Source organism: Oryx dammah, unplaced genomic scaffold, assembly GCF_014754425.2.
Source record: "Oryx dammah isolate SB20612 unplaced genomic scaffold, SCBI_Odam_1.1 HiC_scaffold_10, whole genome shotgun sequence".
NCBI lineage: Eukaryota > Metazoa > Chordata > Mammalia > Artiodactyla > Bovidae > Oryx > Oryx dammah.
The window spans coordinates 60,972,148-60,991,699 of NW_024070194.1; the positions used below are offsets into that span (position 1 = coordinate 60,972,148).

General features: G+C 41.5%; 1 protein-coding gene across 1 annotated transcript in view; it reads left to right on the forward strand.

Moving 5' to 3' along the window:
* Positions 1-19,552, forward strand: part of NEBL (nebulette) — a 384,633-nt gene that overhangs the window by 142,968 nt on the left and 222,113 nt on the right. The gene's annotated exons all lie outside the window — the stretch shown is intronic.

The window sequence follows — 19,552 nt, forward strand, 5'->3', positions numbered from 1 at the left end:
TGTGCTTGTGTAAAGTGAGACAGTCTATCTGATCTTGCCTACCTGTCTTGAAGGTGGCTGCAGGTGTGAAATAAGTAGTTAGGCGTGAAAGCATTTTGAAAAGTTAACAAAAGGTGATATGACTGTGGAGGCTGATGATTATTACCATGGTCCCTGAGAATCCTCGATGTGAAAAGGGAGAAAAGAAGAATTTCTGAAGGAGGAAGGGGGTCTAGCTAACACTTTTTGAAAATGTCAGTTGTAGCTGTTTGTAATGAGAGTAGTCAGCTCTCAGTTGCAGTGGATCTAATTTACGTGCATGCAGGTTTATCTGATCACAGGGGAGATCGTAGTTCCCTTCACCCTCTTTTTGGGGGGACTTGGGACCACTTCTCAGTCCACTTAATTAATGGGAAAAAACTCAGAGTACAGTTTACTGTTGGTTAACAATGCCATGAAGACTTGGTTGGCAGTTAGTTTTTGGTTTATGTAAAATGCTAATTTTCTGTGTGCTAAGCCATTAGTTCAAAAAATTGAGTGCCGGCCAAAGAGAGGCACTGTTGCAAAGCCGGCAAGAACACCCCTTGCTCATTCACACCACAGAGGGTGCCAGGACTTGGCTCCCGTCTGTGCAGATCCAATATGCCTTTCTTCTCCTCAAGTTAGGATTAATTAGATGATTCTGGAGAAGTACTACGAGCACATTGGAAAACAGAACTAAATCAAGAAATCAAATATTTGTTTCCTTCCTATTACATGTCCTTGTTATGTGCAAAAGCATTTATAATTAGTTAATCCTCCCTTCCCAGAGCTCATGGGATGTCTGAGGAAATAGGACCAACATGCTCCCCCTTCCACTCAAGCAACCATGTTTCATTTACAGTAAGGATTCAGAAGGGGAGGGATGAGTATGGCTTGGTCTGGTCATGCTTCATGCTAGAGGGGGGTCTGAATGGAACTTGAAGGTTGACAGAGAATCCGATATGAACCTTGTCTCCTTCCTTGAGAGAGCACCTCTCTCCCTTTGGGTTCAGTTAGTGGCTACACATGCCATCTACTTGGTCCAGGAACAAGCATTTATTGTTTTCCTACCACATGCCTAACTCTGGAAAAGCAAAAGGAAAAAGGAGCTCAGAGTTTCATGAAAGGTTGATTTTATTCTCCGTCACGTAGGTAGCAGGCTGCAGACAAGGCAGAGCATGAATGTAGTTCATGGCCAGCGGGTCAGTTAATAGAGGGAGGTACAGAGTGCTCTGTGGTCTCCAAGTACTGGTCAGGTGAAGGCATCAGATTTTCTGTATGGTTTTCCACCAAAATCATCTTCTCCAGCAAGAAAATGTAGGACTTCATCAGACAGACAGCATGGAGAAGTTCAACTTGATTCAAGAAGCATGTGTTGACTACTTATTATGTGCAAGGAATTGTGCTAGGTGTGGGGGAAGGAAAGGAAGGAAAATCTCCATCATCAGCATTATCATCATCATCAGTCTTGCTGCAGTCAGGGCACATAATCTTACATGCACTATTTCATTTCTTCTCAAACAGCCCTATGAGACAGGCATTTATTATTATCCCTCTTTAGATGAAGCATTCAACCTTTAAAAGAGTTTAGAGAGCTTGCCCTTTCAAACAGCAAGGAGTTGAACTTGACATACAGCCTAGATCTGTGAGCCCCAAGTGTCCACAGTCTCGACCAGTACTCTGGTCGCATTACTCGGAGAGTGCCTAGAAAAGGAGATGTGTAAGCAAGTACTTGAGGGGCCAGCTGATAGTGCAGTGTATGTAAAGGTGGGATTTTGCATAAAGTGCAAAAGTCTCGCAGAGGAAGAAGTCCTTTCTCTCTCTTCTCCCTCCCCTTCCTCCCCTCCCCCTTCTTCTCTTTCCCCTCCTTCTTTGTGAGAGATGCAAGCACTTCTAGAGTATTTCTACCTTTTGCAAAGACATGGAAAGGTACCTGCCCTAATGGTAGTATTCATGACTGGCAATTCATTTAAAGTTAGCATCTCAAATGATTTGATTCTGTGGTAGAGCATTTCCTTTGAGTTTTGATATCAAGAATTCTGAATGGCTCAACAGTTGTGGTGGAAAATTGGTTATTAATATTTTATTTACTTGTTTTGATAACCTATGATGCTAAATGAGTCACATTACTCATCTGTTCATTACTCCGAGTTTTGGAATTCTGAAATCCTTTGTAATTGTTTGGTTAAAATTAATCCTTTTCTTTTAGTTCATTAGCTTAGCAAATGAGCCAAAATGAAGGAAAAACAAAAGCAGTTGCAGTCCAACTTAGGAAGTTATTTATGGATACATGTTGTTATTTTTTCCTTTTTTTCTCCTCTGTCCTCTTTTTGAGAGGGTTATGAATTTTGCCAGCCCCCATTTTTTTTTTTTTGCCTGAGTGTTAGATCCTCTCAAGCTTTTTTTGGATCTGTATTAGGTGCCAATTGTCATAATAAAATGATATGAAATACCAGAGAATAAACAAGGAAACCATGAGTTAGCTTTTTGGAACTGGTGACAGGCAGTGGCTGCAGGCGTTATCTAGCTTGCAGATGACTGGTGCCTGCCCACGTGGCCAGCCACTGACCCCAGTGGATGTGGACGGCCCTGGAAATCACATCTCACAGGGTGAACTGCCTCCAAGAAATAACAGAACTGGAGGTTAGGTGCCCCCACTGGCCCGCAGGAACCCATTCAATAAGGTGCAGAAATGTAAACCTTTCCTTCCAGTGGTATTAGTAACATTGTACTTTACCTCTGGAGCATCCGGCTTTCTCTGCATGCCTTGGGACAGCAGAATGTCATTGTTTTTTGTGGGGAAGTGAGCCTTGAGTTCCAAAGACTTGCCTGGTAAACTAAACTTCCGGAACACAAACTTTTTGTAAGTTGGGCAGTCCCTACGCTTTTTAAAAACTTCAGGTGAAAAGGCCCCTTAGGAGAGAATTTTTTAACTTTTTATTTTCACATGATGTTGTAGCAAGTGTTTTTTCTTCAGGCTGTGTAGAATATTCTTAGTGGAAGAAAATGGACAGATGTTTTGAACATTCTTCATCGGATGTCTGAAGACTTCTTAAAGCTGGGGAAATCGTTCTTCAAATGGAATTTTGAGGGGAAGTCTTCCTAGGAAGAGAGCAAAACAGGACAGTTGTGACTGAAGCAAGGGAGGGTGGGGTGCAAACTCCCTTCCCTGTGTTCTCTCTGCTTCTCCCCATCCTCTGCTTCCAGGGCCTCGGGGTGAGTGTCTTAGGAAACCCTGAGCCTCTGTGGGGCTGAGTTCTGAAAATCAATGCTAAAACAAAGACACTTTCCCACTTGACTTAGTTGTTTGCAGTCCTGAAAATAATGGAGAATTGGGGTTCATTGTATTCTTAAATGGAGTGTGTATAATTTATGAGTCCTGATAAGATGAAATTGAAGATGATGATGAATCAATTACGAATGATTCTGGAACCTTTGGGCCTTCATTTTGTAATCTGTGTTGATTTTTTAAAAATCATTTTTGGGTTTTATTTTGTAATATTGTTAGCATCTTTTTAAAGTTTTTCTCTTAACAGAATTAAGTGAAAATTTCAAAACAATGTGAGGATAGCAGTTTGGGACACTGTATCCTCTTATTAATGTCTTACTGTGATATTAACATAAATTTGGTATCACTGCTATTTAGTTGCAGTTTGTCACGGCAGATTCATACCCAATAGAGACTAGCAGTAGAAATCTATGGTGGTTTGCTGAATGACAGAGGTGAGCTAGATACAAATGTTTAGGAGGGAGATTGTGGAGGTCAAGGAAAGGAATAGTGATAACACCTATGACCTGTTGCATCTGGTTCTTTCTCTCTAAAATGTGTATGGTATCTTTAACACAAGGTTTATTTGAAGATTACATTTTATGACATATGTATGCTGCTGCTGCTAAGTCACTTCAGTCGTGTCCAACTCTGTGTGACCCCATAGATGGCAGCCCACCAGGCTCCCCCGTCCCTGGGATTCTCCAGGCAAGAACACTGGAGTGGGTTACCATTTCCTTCTCCAGTGCATGAAAGTGAAAAGTGAAAGTGAAGTTGCTCAGTTGTGTCCGACCCTCAGCAACCCCGTGGACTGCAGCCCACCAGGCTCCTCCATCCATGGGATTTGCCAGGCAAGAGTGCTGGAGTGGGGTGCCATTTCCTTCTCCAAAGAAAAGTGAAAAGTGAAAGTGAAGTTGCTCAGTCATGTCTGACTCTTAGCGACCTCATGGACTGCAGCCCACCAGGCTCCTCCGTCTGTGGGATTTTCCAGACAAGAGACATATGATTCTTTTTTAATCTTCCATGTTTCTGTGGAGGCATACAAAACATGGTGCATAGGGAACAGGATATATGATAGTAGGAAGGTGAGAAGGTAGCGTGATTTTTTTTTTTATAGGGAATAGTTACACGTCTCTGTGGAATTAATGAAGGCGTGTGTCTAATACATACTTCTGGAAGGTCAAGGAGGTAAGGCTGTGTCCAGCATTCCCCTTCTCTAGCTTGCCCTTGGCACCTTTCTGTGTCTCCTAATTCTGTTTTCCATTTCCAGAGGGCTTTTCTCTCAGTTATCTGTCATCTAACCATCCAGGAAGTTGTTAAATTATTATCTAATGCAAGACTCCCCTCAGGTAGCAACTGCTTTTTAATAAGGTATCATTGAGGATGGACTTCCTTCAAAGTAACGGATCCATGACTGGGGAACATTACTAATTGTCGAAAGAAAACCGAAGGGCTATTTTGGAGTTCATCCTTGTATGTGTGTCAAATCTCACCCCAGAGGTTCTCACCCGATCAGAAATTTGACCTGAATTTTTCATTTGCCACCCAGCACCAGTGATATGCCAAATTCTGTGCTAGATATTGGGGATGCCGTAGTGAGCAAAACCAGATAAAGCCCTTACTCTCCAGAGATTTATGGTCTAGTAGAGGAGAGGATGATAATAAAAAATTAACAAACATTAACTAATGTAGGAAAAATTGCAACTGTGACAAGAGCTGCAGAGAGAGCAGTGTGTATTATAGTTATGTTTAAAAATATTTTCAGGGTGTTAGAGGCCTGAGTGCTTCTCAGCAGACAGATACATAATGGGATCTCAGAGTGGCCTGCTGCCTCCTGCCCAGATGTGGATCCCATTTCTAAGTGTGTCTCTCTCTCTTTTCTTTTTTTCCCACTTTGCGATCTTAGCTGACAATTCTTTGCTCTTTGCTGGGTCCTCTTACCGTTCCTTATCTCATCTGACAAGCTCAGACTTCTAAACAGAAGATTGTCTCTCCAGATAGTTTTTGTGGGTAATGCTTACATTACACTGCTCTCAGACAAGAAGCCTTTCATATTTGCTTTTTAATTTTCCATTTTCTTTGAACTTAATTTTGGCAGCTTTATAGTTCCCATCTTTTGATTCCTCACCATTTGATGCTGTGTTCTGATCCTACCGTGATGCTTCTTATTTCTCACAATAAGCGCTTTCTCATGTATGTAAAGGTAAAAGTTCACAGGGAGAAGCTTCGGCATGTTTCTTTTCAAGGTTTCGAGGCAGTGAAAATGATGAGAGATTGTGTTTCACATATAGGAAGGGCTGAATGTGAATCAGTACTTCAAAGGAGAAATATTAATTCACTTGATGTGGCACATTTCTTTCAGGGAACATAACGTGCTGTGCAGATGTTAACTCTCACCCCCACCATCTCCCACAAGTCAGATTGTTTTTCTCTTTCACTTCTGGATAAAATGATGTAAGAGGCAAAAATGTCAGTAGTGACGGACAGCAAAATAACCAAGATGTTTTGATTTGCTGTGTCATGATGGAGTTTTAGAGCCTTTCATCACTGGAGCCTGGTCTCCTCCTCATCCTCCTGAAATGACCCATATTCTTTCCATCTGTTCTCAGAGTCCCAGCAGTGTGGTTCTTTGGTACCCTGGGCTCATCCTGTCCCTGCCCCCCACATCATTCCCACAGCCCGTGGTGGAGGTTGGAGGGTGGAGGTGCGATTCCCTGGGAGGGCAGGCAGCAAGCTACTTGTTTTTATTCTGTGGGCCAGAGGCAGATGACTTGTCCTTTAATTAGGCATTTGAATATATAGCCTATCAATATTGTGGCTCTGGGGTCATGGTGTAACAGCTGTGATGAGGAGACTGTCTTGAAAATACATCAATGTAGTTTTTCATCTTTGTCTTCTATAAATCATGTTCTGCCCTACTATTTCACACTTATGGCTCCAGAGAAAGGAGAAGAGCAACCCCCTCTTTGAGAAGGAGGAAATATGGTCCCAGGGATGCCTGTCTTCCCTTCTGGCCATGGTAGCTTGTAGAAGGAAGGTGGGAAAAAAATCAGAGGCTGAAACGTGACCTCCCCTCTCTCTTCTGGCTTAAGTCTCTGAAAGGGAAGATGAGGGAGGCATGGTAGATGGGTGGAGAAAGGCGAGAAGCAGAGAAGACCACGCCACAAGACATCCTGCAGACCTCCTCCCACCTCCATGGTATACTCGGGCTTCTGCAGTGTGCAGGCAGGGAGGGAACCTGAGTGCTGTTTCTCGGCATCTTAGTCTCTCATGTGGGGCAGAGGGGGATGGATATTCCGGTGTGGAGACAGTAGAGAGATGCCGAGGGTGCTTGCTGTGGAGCTGGCATGGGCAGTGCCATGAAGGAATAATGGGCTCCAGGAGCCAGGGATGGTGTGCGGGCAGGCAGGACCAGTGAGACCTCGGTGAGAAGCCAGGACAGACAGGTATGGTGCCGATGCCAGCAGGCCTTTTCTGAGCTGGGGAAGAAGACAACATGAGGTCACCAGCCATAGTCTTCGGCAGGATGCCAGCAGGGACCCAGGGAGCAAGAGGCCAAGGAGATGCCACTGAGCTCAGAGGCGTTAAAGGAGAAAATGAGTGGGCCTGGGTCCGGCACTTTAACCTTGCTTCCTTCCGAGGTCACTGTCTCATCATGGAATCAGCAAAACCAAATCTATTGTCCACTATTGGACTCAGAAAGGTCCTCTTGGTAGTAGCCAGCAGCACACAGTAGGCCTGATGAGCACACTGAGTCTTTCAGCTCTCATAAAGTCCCTGTGTGTTCTTTTGCCAGAAATTATTTGGTCTAATTATTATTTCATGTTATTTCAGAACTTTACTTGTAGCATCCACTGTCTTCAGAAGGACTGCCTGCTGGAGTTCTACATGGTCCTTGTACAGATGGAAACTGGCTTGAGAAATTCTGTGCAGAAAGATGACTGTGATGGCTTCATTCTTTAAAAAAGCTTTCATTTGGAACAATTACTGTGTTGTGTTCTGAAATGAGATCTCTACTTAAGCTTCCAAAAATATTGGTTGTACTTTTTTTAGTGGGTGAGGAGAGCAATTAGAATTCCTTTCCCTTCCTTCATCCTTTCTGGCCTGTCTTAATTTCTGGTGGTAAAGCATAAGGGTGATAGATCAGAAGTTAAGGGAACCCATATTTGATCCTAACTAGAAGGGACATCTAGGCTCCGTTTGACTGGTGCTCTATTAATATGGAATTGTTTATGTATTCCCTCCCAGGGAATCTATTCTCTGCAAACATCTTCTAAGGAAAATTTAACAAGCCCCTTTAGCTACAGATTTAACTTCCTAAGCACACAGTACTTTTAGACATCAAGCAACTAAATATACCAGATTTCACCTACTTAAAAGTACGGAAGTGAAGAACAGTGAAACTAAGGATCCTATTTTTAATTAAACAATCTTAGAGTTCCTATACAGGACTTCCCTGGTGGTTCAAATGGTCAAGAATTTGCTTGCAATGCAGGAGACCTGGGTTCGATCTCTGGCTTGGGAAAATCCCTTGGAGAAGGTAATGGCTAACCACTCCAATATTTTTTCCTAGAGAATTCAATGGACTGAGGGGCCTGGTGGACTATAGTCCATGGGATCACAAAGAGTCAGACATGACTGAGCAACTACCACTTTCCCTTTTTCAGAGCCCCTATACAGATTTTACAAATCTCTAGTATGGCTGCAATACTTTTAATTATTAAAACTAAAACCAAAGTAAATCTTATCTGTGTTTCTTCTATATGTTTTCTAAAGATTTGTTTAGAACTGGATAATCCCCAAGGCTTTTGTTCTAGAATATTTTATTCTCTACAGGAATACCACTTAAGTCTTAGGTATGTATATATACTACATATATTATTATGCATAACACATGTAAAATGTTTATATGTATGTGTATATATGCACATAACATACATATATACATGTGCATATATGTATACACGTGCATATATGTATACACATGCATATATGTATGTGTATAATATGCAGATACACACATATATGTATTCAATGTATAATAATATAATAAAGCTGACTTAGACAGACAATGTTTAGAAAATAGTCTCCTTGAAAACCTGCAAGACTAGAGCATGTGAATCTTCTTTTCTCTTTTGTTATCAAATGACGAAGTATGGTTTAATTCACTGCTGGACTCTGAAACAGCTGCACCATTCGCAATCTTAGTTTCCATCATGTAAATGAGCTCTGCAGTTCCTGTGTCTTTTAGTCATTCCATATGTTTTAGGAACTAGCTGAGGTGAAAAGGAATAACAGAGCTGGTATCATTACTGGAAGGGAGGTAATGAGAGCTTTTTCAAAATATCACCTATTCCAGAGGGCAGATCACTCACTTTTCACAGTATAAGGAGAAGAGACATCATTAAAGCTTTACCTGTTTTGACGGGCCTTACTCTCTCTGTAGTTTGTTAATTAATTTAATGTTTTTTTTTTTTTTTAAATATCTGTGTTCTTTATCCTTTGTTTCAGATTTTAAATCAGAAGCTAGAGGTCTTATTAATGTAGTGGTTATTACCTGATAACACAGCTAAGCAATTCTGGATTATATTTATACCGTTTGATAATAAGGGTGATAATGTATGAAATGAAATAGAAACAAAGAAAGTAATTTCATGAAATAGTCTTATAAGAATGAAGAATTAGATACTTTCTTGAGAAGTAGACAGATGCTTTTCTAATTGTTTCTTGGCATTAGTTACAAATTAAGAAAATTCAAGACATTTTTGATTTGAAACCTTTACCAGCAAAGTAATCTCTTGTAAGGACTGACACGTACTTCCTGTAATTTAATTCTCTATAAAGTTGCTTCGATTATTTATTGGTTTAAACTACATTTACTGAATACCTCCTTTGACCAGACACTGGCTGCTCTTGGGGTGAAGGTGTGTGTGGACAGAAGCCAGCAGTGTTGAAGAGGGGGACATGACCCCTGACTTAGAGGCGTTTATTGAGTTTCTCAACAGATATTCTCCCAAATTCTGTAAACAGTTGTTTTTTTTTTTTTCCTGCATTCTGTTTAGTCTTCCCCTCACATTCTCCGATGAGATATTTACCTTTTCTTTGAATGGAAACCCAGAACGACTCTCTTTCCCTTTATATAAATCAAATACCAACTACTCTGAGAAACTATATATTGGAGAGGAAATGATCTTTAGCTGGTTTTGAAAATAATTCTACAGCACCTGTGCCCTTTTGTAAACTGTTTGTAGAGGTTGTTCCTTCTTAAAATAATGTTGATGAAATATTTTTAGTTGTTTGATGGACACAGAAAAGCTTCTCCAATAAAATCCACTCTTGGGGGGATTATCATCAGGAGAATTAAATCATGTCATCAGCAATATCCCAATCCTCTTGTTATTCTGCAGACTCCAGAGCAGTGGCCCCTCATTCTTTTTGGGTCATGGGACTCCTTTGGAAGTTTGATGAAAGCCATTGAAATTCTCCTTTGGAAAAAGTATAGAAGTACAAATATGCAAACTTTATAATTGTAGGGAGTTCATGAGTTAGCAAAGGTCATCAGAGCCCCAAGTTTTAGGGAGTGTGGTCAAGTCAGCCAGTGGGAGGAGCTGAGAAGAATAGGCTGAATTTAGAGGCTGAGCAGAGGCTAGAGGCTGGCACAGAGAGGTTATGGCACACTGCCCTCTAAGCACAATTTTATCTTGATTAAAATATTAACTGTTTGGGAAATGTGAAATGTTACTGCCTTAAAGAAAGCAGTCTGGTATCAACTGTTAAACCTTAAAAATATACATACTCTTTGATCCAGCAGGTCCACTCCTGGAAATTTCTCCTGTAGAAAAAGAAATATCAACATGTAAGGCATATGGGCAAGGATCTCTTGGTCAGCATTGTTTGTAGCAGCAAAAAACTGGAAACTGAAAGCCCATCAACAAGGTGGTAGTAGAATAAATTTGGCTAACACAGACCACAGAATATTATGCAGTCATTAAAATTTGGGATGTCCATATGATATTGCCCAATGAGAACTATAGATACAGAAAAGTGTATCAGTTAGAAAACACTCCTTCTGTGCATGTCTGTGTCTGTATTTCTATATGTCTGATTAACAGTATATATGTAGGGAGAAGGCAATGGCACCCCACTCCAGTACTCTTGCCTGGAAAATCCCATGGACAGAGAAGCCTGGTAGGCTGCAGTCCATGAGGTCTCGAAGAGTCAGACACGACTGAGAGACTTCACTTTTACTTTTCACTTTCATGCATTGGAGAAGGGAATGGCAACCCACTCCAGTATGGCAGGATGGGGGAGCCTGGTGGGCTGCCGCCTATGGGGTCGCACAGAATCGGACACGACTGAAGCAACTTAGCAGCAGCAGATGTAGGGAGAAAAATATGAACTAATATACACTAGGGTGTTAGAGTTTGTTCTGGAAACCTATCCATAGTGAGCCAAACAAAGGGGAAAAAAGTTGAAATAATTAAAAAATGTATATGAGAGCATTAATGCATTCTTATGCAATTATCTCTGTTATATCTATCTACCTATGTCTGTTATCTATCTGTTGGTGGCTATATATGAGAAGAAAAAAAACAGTGATTTCGAAACATAATTGCTTGTATGTAGTTAGCATTTCATTGTTTTACTTCCTTCACAGCTGATAACACCAGACATTTTCAGTTCAGTTTTGTGGGGTTACTAGGGATCTCCCTGATGACTTAAGAGGTGAACTGACAGCTCTAAAGTTACTTGGTCTATAGCAAATGTTTGTTGGATGTCTATTTTACGTCACGTACTCGGCTTTTTGCTGGGGAGACTCGAAGAACTGAGGCTTGTGTCTGTCTGTACAACTCAGGGACTGCAGCTGCATTTGAACTTTCTCCCCTCAATCTGCTGTTTATCTGCTTGTTTGCTTGTGGGTGTGAGAAAGAGAGCCCAGGTGCTGCTCTCATGTTAGTAAGAACCTAAGAATTTGGGGTAAGATCTTTTTTCAAAAAGTAGATTAAAAAAATTATTTATTTATTTATTTAGGCTACGTGGCATGTGGAATCTTAGTTCCCTGGGGCAGGGATGGAACCCATCCCCCCGCATTGGAAGTGGGGACTCAACCACTAGACCACCGAAGTCCCCGAAGTAATAAAATCTTGATGTTTCTAAAGGACCTATTATCTAATTCTCCCTATTTACCTCAGAAATGCCCAGAGACCTCTAGAAAGGATAGTACTGTAAGGATTTTAGAGGAGAAAGAAGTGAGAGGCGCTTCCCGTAGATTCAGTTCAGCTCAGTCGCTCAGTCGTGTCCGACTCTTTGTGACCCCATGAATCGCAGCACGCCAGGCCTCTCTGTCCATCACCATCTCCCAGAGTCCACTCAGACTCGTGTCCATCGAGTCAGTGATGCCATCCAGCCATCTCATCCTCTGTCGTCCCCTTCTCCTCCTGCCCCCAATCCCTCCCAGCATCAGAGTCTTTTCTGAGTCAACTCTTCGCATGAGGTGGCCAAAGTACTGGAGCTTCAGCTTTAGCATCGTTCCTTCCAAAGAAATCCCAGGGTTGATCTCCTTCAGAATGGACTGGTTAGATCTCCTTGCAGTCCAAGGGACTCTCAAGAGTCTTCTCCAACACCACACTTCAAAAGCATCAATTCTTTGGCGCTCAGCCTTCTTCACAGTCCAACTCTCACACCCATACATGACTACTGGGAAAACCATAGCCTTGACTAGACGGACCTTAGTCGGCAAAGTAATATCTCTGCTTTTGAATATGCTATCTAGGTTGGTCATAACTTTTCTTTCAAGGAGTAAGTGTCTTTTAATTTCATGACTGCAATCACCATCTGCAGATTAGTGTCTCTCAAAATTGTGGTTTCCCACATCACAGTTGCCTGGTGAGTGTGTTGAAAATACTCATTTGTGGGCCTGGCCCCAGACTCACTAAGAAGGAAAGTCTAGAAATCTACATTGTTATTAAGAGCCCCGTGTAATAATTCTTACACACGTTAGTATTTGGGATCCAGTTTCATCAAATTTTGCTGCAAATAATGAGCCCTCCTGGCATCTCTTCCCAGAATTTTGCCAAGAGTTTCCCATATCCTCGGTCTCCTTTCCCATGTGGAATGCTTAGGTTTTTTGCCCCCAAAATCGGTCCACATTTCCTGGTTTCTCATACTGTCACTTTGTTGGACTGACCTGGAGTCGTGCGCTGCTACCAGGCTTCTGAAAGTTAATGCCGCTGCTCAGGACCCCAGTCCAGGGGACGTAGACAGAAGAAGGGATGTTTTACTTCAGTTTTAGGACTTTTAGGTATTTGACTCAGCAGATATTCTTACTAGAACAAGAATTTTTCTCATTCAAAATGGCTTTTTATTTTCCTCTTTTTATTCTTTAGTGATGTCTGCATTTTGAAGGAGGTTTTGTGAAGAGAAATTTCAGACAACATTGTCACTACCAATCATATGATTTTATTGTGAATGTAGAGAAATCAACGTAGGTCAGAAAAAGACTAGAATGGTTTGAAAAATAAACAAATCTGATGGTCAAACTCAAATGTCTTTAACTAGGGTTAGGGTTAGTGTCAGTATATACACAGAAATAAGAGAGAATTTCAGGTTACAATGCATTTTGTTTGTAACAACAGGAGTAAAACCAGGATTTGCGCACATGATGTAAATTTTTTTGGAATTCTTGATTCTTTGGATTGCTTCTGGTTTATTTATGCATATTCATAGCACAGTCAAAAACTGAAAGTGTTTTTCAGACATCTGAGATTTATCCCTTTACACCAGTTTCTTCCTCAATGCTTTTATCTAAAATGTCAAAAAATAATGGAAGCAAAGGCTAGTTCTTATGCAAAAGCAGAACTGAGTGACTGTTTTCCTGGATTTCTCATGTACCATGTAGACAGTTACCTTAGTAGTATTCTGACTAGAAGGCCCTGTCTGAGAACCTTTTATCTCCACAGCAGGATATATACAATCCGAGTCGATGCTAGACACCCATAACATCATCCCTCAGTCAATAATCATCGATTGAGTAGAGTTGGTTTGGGGGCTGTGTATTAAATACCAGAAAGGGTACAGAAAGAAGAGTCATAGTATCTGCCTTTGAAGAACAATTTAATTCAGAAAATAGTTCAAATGTGCATGCTATGACACAGTTCCGTAACAAAAGGCTCTTTCAACAATACTAGAGAACCCAGCTTAAAAGAGGTGATGGTGGAACGGGGAGGGTCTGTTGGCGAGCAGACACCTGAGATGGCAGAGAGATAGAGCTGAACAGGAGCAAAGCGTGCAGAAAGGGGTGAGCATAATCCATACAGTATCTCCGTCCAAAAAACGTCAGCAGGAGGGGACTGGGCGGTTAGTCATGGGGGTCTGTGCTCTGGAGGGTGGAGAAACTCCAGAAGGAGATGAGGTGTCCTCAGTCAGGGTAGTGAAAAAACTGTTGAAGAATTATGATCTAGGGATTTTATGAAATTCAAAGCTTGGAGATATTAAAGAAGTTCAGCATGATGAAGTGAGGGGGCTGAATCAGGATAGTGGCTATGCAAACAGGGAAGCAAAACTTAGAGATACTTTTGGAGGACATCAAATGTTACAGATAAGTTGGAAAAAATAAAGCCATACAGTGAAAATATTTGTGAAGGTATTAAGCTCATCAATCTGAGACATTTTACACTAGAGGGGGAACACTGGCTAGTGGCAGGGAATAAGCCTGACTTTTAAATTTTCTGTGGATTTATGATCTTTAGAAATTCATTTATGAGACTACAAATATCATTGAATGGATCTTTCACATGGAAATATTCTACGGTTTAGAATAACTTTGTAGGCTTTCATTCAGTAGGTGGTGAATAAGTACCAGATGACAAATTCTGGTGTTTATCTTACAAAGTCATCTGTAGTTCTGTGAGACATTTTTTTCCTGTCTGGGACACAAAACTCTGCTACAATTATTTGTGAATAATTTTTTATGACTAATGTTAGTAAGAGTATTGTCAATTGCCATTTAAAAGAACAATGTTTCATCAACATAAAAAAAACCCTCCCTCCTTCCCACATTAGAGCTATTTTCCTCTTGTCTAAAAGGTACATACTTCTTTTTAGAAGTTGACATTTACAGAACTAGTACCTTTTTCCTCTGGATAAGAAAATAATTGCTTAGAAAAACCCAACTAACCAAACAAGTCACCTTGATTACTACCTACAGAGAAAAAAAACTGGCATTATTTTTTCTTTTGTGTGTGTTTTTAGATCAATCCATATATGAAAAATAGTTGTGTTAGGAACTGTTTGGATATTTGCTGTAGTGGGTATAGGAGAATGGATACATTAAATTGCTATCTAACAGAGCAAGGAAACCAGTTCATATTTTCTACTGGAAAACAAAGTATATGATGATTAAAAAGAAAAATAAAAGACTTAGGGCTGAAAGTGTCTTGAGCTGTCAAGGAACATTAAGCTTGTATAGTTGGTATGTGGAGTGCTGTTAGTCACCTCCTAATTACTGAGAGGGCTTTACCAATGATGGTATTATTTTCCTGGGTTTTTATTTCCCTGGAGTATCTATGATAATGCTGTACAGTAAGCTGCAAATCATTTATTCGGGTAGACTATGAAATTATGTCCACCTTGCAGCTTGGAAAACCTTTGGGCAGGAAAAATCTTCGTCTGTGTCTCACTTTGCAGGTTCTTAGGCTCCCGCCTGCTCTGAGCCTGTTCCATGGAATGTTTGCTGACACAGGTGCCTACTCCACGCATGCGAGTTGTCCTCTGGTGCCAAGTCCTGCTTCTCCCCGTGGAATGTGGTGGCTAGGCAGTGTCAGCTTTTGGTCAACTACCTGGCACTGGTGCCCAGGTCTCACTTTACCCTTGCTTTTTCCTGACAACCTTCACCTCTCTGCCATCTTGCCCATGACTTTCTGGAGAGAAAGCGGGATCCATGGAGGCTAATAGGAGGATGCTTTGCAGGCTCTTCACCCCATCCTCTGTTCTTCCCAAGCTTGTCTTCTACCTTTGGCTTCCAGCAGGGACACCCATGAGCATCTGATCACTTGCTTTTTTTAAACATAAGTAACATTTTTATTTAAAAAATGGTAGTGAAAAGAGTGACATTGTTTTATATGTTTGCCAATCTTATTGTCTGGCTTTATAATAGGCAGCTGTATTCTCATATTGTTTCTTCCTTTAATCTTTTTTGTGAGATCATATAACTTCTGGAAAACTCCACTGTATACTCATGAGAGAGTGAGAGAGAAAAGAATTTCACTATGGAATGATAGGGACAGAGTAGGTGATTAACTAGTTAATCCCACGGGGATTAGAATCTGCCTGCAATGCAGGAGACCCGGGTACCTGGGTCGATCCCTGGGTCAGGATGATTCCCCTGGGGAAGGGAATGGATAACCACTCCAGTATTCTTGCCTGGAGAATCCTATGGACAAGAGGAGCCTGCAGGTTAGTAAAGAGTTGTACACGACTGAGTGACTAACACTAACATTAAGGGGATTGTAAATTTCTTCTTTGCACTTGGCTTTCCCTTTAGGGCATTCCTTCCAGATCTTTGTCCATCTCCCAAGAGGCAAAGCATCCTGAAGGACTGGAGATTTGTGCTCTGGTGTCCATGTGAAGCTTTTGCTTACTTAGATACGTTCTGGGATAGGACTTTCTAGTTTCAAAGGCTTTTTCCCCCTGTTTGCAGTAAGTATTTGACCCTTCCATCTCCAAATGTTCAGAGTTTAGATTTAAACAGATTCTAAATCTGCTTGATTTTTTCTGGCAGCTATTTTCACTCCCTCTTTTGCAAATGCTGACCTGTGAGTTGCTTGTTTATCCAGGAATGGCTTCTCCCTTTTCTGTTGTTTGCAGGAGGTCAGCGTCCTGCAATTGTTCGTAGAAGGGTGACAGGCTGTCTTTGGCCAGGAAGAGTCACTTTTGACTGAGGACATGAGTCAAACCAAAATCTTCTTACCATGCAGCATCCAGGCACTCAGTTAAACCACATGCTTCAGCTGTGGCTCGTATGAGCCCTGTGTGGCTGTTCATATGGATAGTGCTGGGGTAAAACTGGCACTTCCCAGCAGAACAATAATATTGAATAACTCCGTCATGGTGGCCACCGCCCTCCTCAGCCCCCTCTGCCTAGTGGCCAGAGTCTTTTCTGAGTTAAGAGATTCACCATTCACGAGGATGGTGACAGTTGGCATCCAGCATATAACAATTCATGGCTGCAGTTAGAGCTTAATTTCCCCCAACCTTTCATCAGGGAAGGAAGCACTTTATAGTAAATGACGGTATTGCTTGAAGTCATCTGCCCGTGGAGCCTTCATTCTATTCCTTAGTCATTATGGTCTGCATCACACGATCTTTTCTCAAACATCAGCCTGGTGAACCAACGATGAAATTGCATTTCTTTGAATTAGAGTACAGAGTATTATGGGAGGGAAAAAAAAGACATCGAAGGGGAAATGTTCGTGTTTATGTTTGAATAAATGTGAAAGCTTAATGGCCTCAGAGGCAGTTAAAGCAGAGGCTGTAAGAGAACACGGAACTGTGGCCCTTCATTGCTCTAGACGTTTCTCTGAATGAGCACAAGCAAAACACGTGCACCTTTCAAATCCAGGGTGTATAAATCTCGGACATATAATCGTTCGGTGTGTATTTCTTGTGTGGGTAGGAGTGCACAGCATCACTGATAGTTCTTATTTTGGTTTCAAGGCTCCAGTACACATTAGGCAGTCAGTCGATGATTCTTGAAATAAATTGCAGAAGTATTCACTCAGAGAGGCACCTCCTCCACCATTTCTTGCCCCCCACACCTAGACTTCTCCATGGCTTCCATATGGTTAATAGCAGGCCTAGGGTTGGGAACTGCAGACGGGAATAAGCAGTTCAAACAACAGCCTGGGAAAGAGAAATACTGTTTGCTTGGGCTTCTTTATTTGGCTCTGACCCCGGGCCTTATCTGACCTGAATATCCAGCATGATCACTGGTTCCAGACACTGACCTTCCCTTGCTGTCAGCTTCCGGACCCTGTCGTGAGTGTGACTAACTCCTGCGTCCCTCACTGTCATCCTGCCATCTCACTTTTGCTGCTGTTCTCCTTATCTACGTACTGGACAGATAGGACTCACTTAATGGAAAAGGAGGTGATTGGATTAAGTGACTTAATTGGGGCCAATTACAGAATCAGATTGTGGCTTTTGCAGGGTATCCGAGTCAACATGTTGCAGAGTGCTAGAAGCAAAGCCAGTTGGATTTGGAATGTAGTATGCAGAGAGAGAGTATTATTGCTGGGTGTTTTATTGTGATTTCCCTTTTTTCCTCACAGCCACCTGCTGTGGTATCTATTTGTTTATTCTGATATTAAGGATGAGACATAGATATAGCATTTCTATTAATTCTACTGTTCCTCCTGCCCTCTTTCACCTGCACAATTCTTGTAGCAGTCAGAGCCTGTGGTTTCTAAATGCCTGTGTTGTAAGAACTCCAGCCAAGGATAGAGATCTCGTCTTTGTTTTCCCCACAGGTTCTAGATGAATGAATGAGTGAGTGAGTGGAGGCAACATGGGACATTATTTAGTGAGGGATTAGGATGCATTTTGTAGAGTGTGTCGTTAAGTCTTCATGCTAACTTCCTTAGGTGAACATGCTCATTCTCATGCTGTAGGTATGGAAGCTGTGCCTCAGAGAGGTTGAGCAGACCACCAGCAGTCACACAGCTAGCTGGAGCCCTTGCCAGCAGTCGGCCTTACGTCTTTCTGACTCCAAAGCCCAAGCTGTTCCTTATCAGGCCAGGCTTTCTCAGTGTAGCCACTCTTATGAATGACATTTCCGTGATTTCAATGCCATATCATAGCAACCCTGCCATTTTAGGTTTAAAATTCTCCAAGTTTTTTCTTCATGAGGTAAAATTTTTATACTTGGATTTTTAAAGTTGTAACTGCTGATAAATGTCCTATGGTTTCATTTTATTTACTTTTGTGGTTATTTTGACACTCAATTTGGTTTCTATCATTCCTGGTGCTATTAAATACTTTTAATTGTTTAAATTATGCAATAACTGTTTGTTTACATGTCAGTGATTTTAGCCAGTTATTATTTTAACAACTCTGATATTTTGTTTATTGTAATTTGTGTTGAATAAATGTTCTCATGTTTTAGCTTGTCAGAGTGGTTCTCAAATTTCAACTTACTGAGTTTTAAATTCTCATCTATTATATAGGTTCATACCTCATGCATCTAATTTTTAAACTTTTTATTTCTATACTTCGACTGATCAGAGTATTGCCACTTAATTTATTATGAAACTGATGAAAGAAGAGTAAGTTAGTCACAGTTCAAAGACTTTTTTTTATTAGGCTTGATCACAGAAAATACTGTTATATTAGAAATCTGAGTTTCAGTTAGTATATTTCACCAAATAATGGCAAGAAACTGGTTAAACACATTCATACACAGTGTGCTGGAGAATTGGTGGCTACTCTAAGTTCTATTTTTATTGACAAAGGTGTTTTCCATTTTGTCATATCCTTTGTCTTTCTCTTCTGAGACAACTCAGCGACCCAGAGCATTCATTTACTCCATGGCTGCTATGGTGCTGCTTCCAGGAGCTCTGAAGTTTTGGTTTCCGACTTTGCTCGGCTCTGAGGAGAGAAGCTCCCCCGGCTCAGTGCCTACAGAGTAGATTCAACAGGGGATGCTCCGAGAGGGGCCAGGTCACTGCCGTGGGTTGGCCAGGGTTCACTAGGCATGTCCTTATGTGCACACCTGCACGCCTGTATGAGCTTCATCCTGTGCTCTGCTGGTGCCAAAGAGGATTTAAGATCACTTTCAATGGAAAATACTTTAGAGGATATTTATGGGTATAATGAGAAAGGAAGCATGGCTTTTGAGAGGAGGAAGTGCTTTAATGGAGGACAGGATTTTGACAGGTGGTGGGAGAGATCGCAGGGCCCGGTAAACTGTGGGTGAAGCTGGGACTGTGACAGATGTGTTTACTGATCATCAGTGGACCCGGGAACCTCACAGAAAATACAGAAGAGGAAGTCTGGGTGTGAAGCACTTGAATAGTATGCTGAGGAGTCTGGGCTGTATCATCAAGCAGGGGAGCTACCAGTCCTCGGGGCAGGGGAGTGGTTTGCTGAACATGACGTTGCAGCAGGGTTAGTCAGGCAGCAGAGTGAACTGGGTGGGGAGAGGTCTGAAGGAGGGAGCCTAGTTAGAAAATGTGTGCCGTAACGAAAGTGCACAGGAATGAAGCAGATCATCAGGGTAAAGGCAAGGAC